We start from the raw sequence: 6040 nt of genomic DNA, 5'->3' as shown, positions 1-6040 counted from the left end.
TCTTTAAATGAATTAATGCGCGCATTAAATCAATTATTGCTCTCATCAATTGAATTAATGCGCGCATCAATTATCAATTGAATAAATGAGAGTAATAATTGATTTAATGCGCGCATCAATTCAATTCTTGCTCTCTTCAATTCAATTGATTTGTGCATCAATTGAATTAATGAGAGCAATAATAGATTTGATGCGCGCACTAATTCAATTAATACTCTCTTTAATTCAATTAATGAGAATATCAATTCCGTAAAAATATTTCTCGCAATAATTAATTTAGAGCTCGGTATAAATAATTTGATGATCTCTTTAATTCAGTTGAAGATATCATCAATTCAATTGAAGAGAGCAATAATTGAATTAATGCGCGCATCAACTCAATTATTGCTCTAATCAAATGAATTAATGCGCGCATTAATTTTACAGAAACTGGCTTGCTCGTCGTATGTATAATATGAACAAATGACCACTAGTTTCCCGAAACTGCCCCAAGAAACACAAGATGTATACGTTGGAAATTTTTTTATTGAGGTTTTCACTATAGATAACAGCAAGGAAATCCCATATTTACATAATACTGTTGTAACAAGTCAGCTGACGCATCACATTTCACACAATGTCATAACAAGCACACACAACAGTCTGAGTGTCTAATTGGGAGAGTGGATGGTATGACCGCATTGCAAATCCGAACCAGGAGAGATAACCGGATACCGACATAACAATGTAGAACGGGCAAACCAGTGGCCCCATGGTATACACAGGCGCCAGAAGTCCAAATGCGTGTATGACATAATGGACTTGGAATTGTTTTGGACCTACCTGATGTCCCTGTTCCTCGGGGGATTGTTGCTGGGTAATAGTGCCGGTACTTCCTCGTACCACACAAGGCACTCCACACACAGCCTCCCCTCCGTTTAAAGAGGTGGAGAGAGAAACCAAGCTGTGTTGAGGCTAGTGATTCTCCAATCCATATTTTACTTTGTACCGTAGACAAATTTACTGACTTAGAATGGCGACCAGCTTCGCACACTGACAGCCCTCTGTCGTAACAGACAGATGGGCAGGAAGAACAGGCCAGATGAGATCCAAATATTCCTTTTTATCTCCCCTGGTCCGCCAACAGCCATCGATATGATGGACTCGCCATGACCCGAGTACACATTTCACAAAAGTATATATCACCCCCCCCCTAATGCAGGGAGTTAAAGGTTAAAAGGAATTTAATGACCCGACACACATTTCACCCTTCCGAAGAGGTTAAGACTTAGATTAACTCGATAACCTAGTACATGTATCACAAAAACACAGACCCCCCCCCGATAAAATGTGTTAGGGCTGAACCACCACCCCCTCCCCACTTCTGATAAAGTGCGTTAGGGCTTATTTTAACTTGATTAGCGTTTGTAATAGATCATGGACGAAAATGTCATTGCCAGAATTAGACAAGTGAGTTTCATCGTGCCTAAACAAATTGTGATTAAGTTTAGAGATATGGGGGTGGCTAATGATGGATCCCCCTACCTCTGCAATGGCAGCAGCCACTCTGCGGTTGACCTTTTTTCGCTTCTGATCAATTTTCTTATTTCTAGCCAGAGGAACATCGTGTCAAAATAGTCTCGGCAGAATATTGGACCACACAAGTATGGTTTGGGGCATAAGCGCATGATACCTGAGAAACGTGCATTAAATTTCCTGCCCCAGAATTTTGCTGTTTAGCTCTTCTGAGTCCAGATCATTTGATCCCAGGTGAATCACCAGGATATCTGGAGGTGGGAATGATTTAAGCAGATGAAGGACGTAGGAATCGAGGTCATGCCACTTCCATTCCACGCCTGACGCGCCACTGGACTGTTGCTTGATGGCCCAGGTTTCTACCTCCGTGTTGACTCGCAGACTCACCTGCCCAGTATGGAATTGAGGTCCCCATGATCCAGATGGTTTTGTTGCCTAGAATGACTTTGTATGCGTCAGTGAAAGTAGTATATTACTAAATTGTATAGAAGGTAATAGTATATATGCCACGAGTAATTATATTCTAATGTATGTGGTAAATGCATTTGATTTCCATCGACGGGATTTCATTATCTCAGAATCAGAGGCCCCTCCTAAAGCCAAGTCAGTGGCCCTGCCGATTCTGAAACTATGTGTTGCAAAATGACCATGAACCCCAGCAATTACCAAAGCTTTTTGTAGAATTGCAATTTATTGATATATAGTAAGGGGGCTGCATCACTATGCACAAAGAATGAACAAGACGGAAAGGTTAGAGGTCTCAGGCTCTGGAAGATGTGTAGTGCCTGCACAGGACATATTGACTGAAATTTGGGCTCCCTCTTAATAATTAAGGTGGTTTGGTTTTGAATGAGAGATTAGAATTTGGACGCAAGTTTTTATAGGACTAATTATGACATCCTGAGATTTGATGGTATGTTGATTTTTGTGAGACAATTGACTTGTGACCGTGATTTACCCCATCCTCAGAAGATCAAAATATGCTAAACAAAAAGCCGACTTGAACAGGGCTGTTTGGTACTGTGACGAGATTACTTGTGGGATTATTCGCACAACTTGATGCAGGATGTTGATGGTAATGGGGCAGCGAATATCAGGTTTAGGGAGGTTTGTGCGTTTTAAGCCTTGAATTGATTTGGTCACCAAGAATGAATTAGTTGGGTCTGACAATAGTCTTATTTTGTGGAGATATGACAGGGCTCGCACATAAAGGTGGATAGTGTTGGTTGAGAGGTTTTGAAGTGAAAGATATGCAATAAAGTACAATGTGGTTTTCTTGTGATGGGCCAGAAGTTAGGAAGCTTGTAGGCCGAAATGAAATGATGGTATTTATGTAAGATTGACATGTATGCTTTTTTGGTATCTGTTGATATTGCGGCATTAATAAGCCAGACTGATTGGGATTCTAGATCCTCCAGATGTGGTTTGGTAGAGGCATGGGTCTGAGGTCTGCTAAGGGGGCCAGGCGACGTAATTTGGTCCACTGTGAACGAGAAATACAATTTGCAACTTTGTTGAGCTTTGTGGGAATGTACTGGGCTTTAACAGTCATGTTATACTTGAGTGTGATCATGACAATCTTGCGAACAAGGTGCATTACACGTTTGGATTTTGATGTTGGGTTGTTGAGGATGTGCACGACCGCCATGTTGTCTATCTGGAACAAAATGCGTTTATTGGCTAATGACTGGGGCCATAATAGCAGGGCGACATACACTGGGAACAACTCGAGGAAAGTCATGTTTCTAATGATATCGGATCTAATCCAGGTAAATGGCCATCTAGAATAGGCCCTCCCACCTGAGAAATAGATGCCCCCCCCCGCGCTGTCAGTAAAAAGTTGCAACTTGGAATCATCTGATATCCAGCAGTTATTTGAAATGACTGTCACCCCATTATATTCCTGGAGAAAAGAGAGCCACACAAGTAGGTCGGCCTTGATATCCTGAGTGACCCTGACTTTGTGGTGTTTTTTAATGCCTGAAGTTGCATCGATAAGTGACAGAATGCCTGGCCTGGGGCTATGACCCTGCATGCAAAATTGAGAAGTCCAATGAGGGACTGCAACGACCTGAGGGTAGTAAACCTTTTTACTTGCGCAAAATGACCGTATTGTGTCCTTGATTTTAGCGAGTGTTTCCTTTGGGAGTTTCATTACCATTTGTTGAGTGTCAATCTCGATGCCGAGGAAAATTGTTGTAGTTGACAGCCCCTGTTGTCTTTTCCTCGGCAATTGGAACCCCGATATCTGAACAGATTGATCTAAATGCTGACAGAGTGTTGATGCACATATGCGAATTTGGGTGACCGGGAAATAGGAAATTGTCAAGATAATGGAGAATGTTTGGATTGCGCGATTGATTTTTAGTTACCCAGTGGAGTGCGGTTGCAAATTTTTCCCAGATGGCGCAGCTAATGGAGGCTCCAGATGGGAGCATTTTATCAAAGAAATATTTGTTTTGAAATCTAAAACCCAACAGTTCAAAATCTGTGGGGTTGACTGGGACAAGTCTAAAGGCCGACTTGATGTCGGATTTAGCTAGCAGGGTACCCTGGCCGAGTACTGATACAATGGCAGCTGCATTATCAATGCATGAATAATGAACTGAGCATTCTGACTGGGATATAATGATTAATTGACTCATTGTCAGGGGATTAAAGATGATGTATAAGGCGGAAACCTCCGTCCTTTTATTGGCACTAAACCTAGTGGGGAAATTTGTATGTTATCAAAGGGTGGTAGATCAAAAGCACCCCCTATACGCTGCAGTTCCAACTCTTTGCTGATTTTTTTGGTTTAGCTATGTGTGGGTTTTGGGTGATACTTGCAAGATTTTTTGAATCTCTCTCTGAAGTTGCATGGACCAGTATATTGAATGTGAAAACCCATTACTAAAACTGTTGATGAGGAATGACCGTTGGTTATAATGTTTGAGATATATATTTAACTTATTAGGATCAACTGGATTCTTGCCCAAGGAGTTACGTCTGAGATTTACTGCATTTATTGGCAGGATGGTTTCCGCTACATTCTCTGCATTTGTGGTTGAATCGCTTGAGGTGTTATCCCCCGCCGGTGTTTCGGCCACGTTGACAATGGCGTCTGGCGTGGGTGATATGTGGTGCTCCCTAGGGGGCGAAATTCGCGTTCTCAGTCGTCCCCGACTTCTGGAAGGGGAGACACTCTGCTCGGCTGCCTTTCTTTTTGAAAGCTTTCGCACTTTTTTGCGAATTGGCGGCATGATTGGGAGGATTTGGACTGAACAATTCTCGGAGCGATTTTTTGGCTGCTGATGTTTGTCGATGATGCCGGAAAAGGAAGTGTAGGGCAAATGAGGTTAGACAACTCATTAAGGGATTGGCTGTGTTAACCTTAAGTTGTACCTTAGCTTATTCCGCTTAATATCATGAATTGATGATGTCCGGTATGACAAAAAAAAAAAAAAAAAAAAAAAAAAAAAAAATTAACCACACATGCTATATCGTAAATTAATAGAGATTATTTGATACGAGGATAAAATAATCAGCATTATATCAATTATTGCTCTCTTCAATTGAATTGAAACGTGCATCAATTCAATTGTAGATATCATTAATTCATTTGAAGAGATCATTATTTCATTCAAAGCGCGCATCAATTCAGCTGAAGAATTAATGCTATTATCAATTCAATTATTGCCCGCAATAATTAAGAATTGAAAATATTATTAATTATTTGAAGAGATCTTTAATTGAATTGCTGCGCACATCAAATGAATTGATGATATCTTCAAATAATTGAAGATATGTTCAAATAATTGAAGATATCTTCAAATAATTGAAGATATCTTCAATTATCTGAGTTTATGTTAATTTGGAGCTCCATAGGAGGATGCATTATAAGTGAATCTTCTAAATGTTATATCTATGAATTTCTGACTGACAATTTTACACTATCTAGCAAAGAAACATTCTGTAGAACAAAGAAAAAACATCAGCAGGCTAAGACTATCTACACACTGTTTGAAAGTTGAAAATGTTGGCTCTAAAATATACCAAAATCTGATGCCACTAACTACCTAAAAGGGATAAAAGGACGCATAACGATTTAGAGACTCAAATACTATTTTTATCAATATTGATTCATTATAGTACATAAATTATGCTGATAACACGTCTTTATCAATATACAACTGTCTTATTATGTCTATTTTTATCTGAACCAAAATAACACAGGTGTTTGACGATTTATGATAATGATGTTAATTAGGGTAGTTAGTGACACCGATCAAAATGACTGTGATATTGAAAGTAGAGACGGTTTTACAATTTTCAGTCAAGTATTACGGACTTCATTTCATGAATTGGGGTAAGATATTCATTTTGAAAATGATATCGTATGCAGCACATTCCATGTAATAGCTTGTTGCAATGCTCAAACATTCTGTTTAGTCGTATAGTGCTTGGGCCCAGCTAATAGTCGACCAAAAAATGATAGGCATTTTTCCGAATTTATTTCTGCATATCTTGGGAAGTATACTAATTT

The sequence above is a fragment of the Ostrea edulis genome, chromosome 7 (assembly GCF_947568905.1).
Source record: "Ostrea edulis chromosome 7, xbOstEdul1.1, whole genome shotgun sequence".
Classification (NCBI taxonomy): domain Eukaryota; kingdom Metazoa; phylum Mollusca; class Bivalvia; order Ostreida; family Ostreidae; genus Ostrea; species Ostrea edulis.
Note: the sequence above shows the minus strand (reverse complement) of the source record.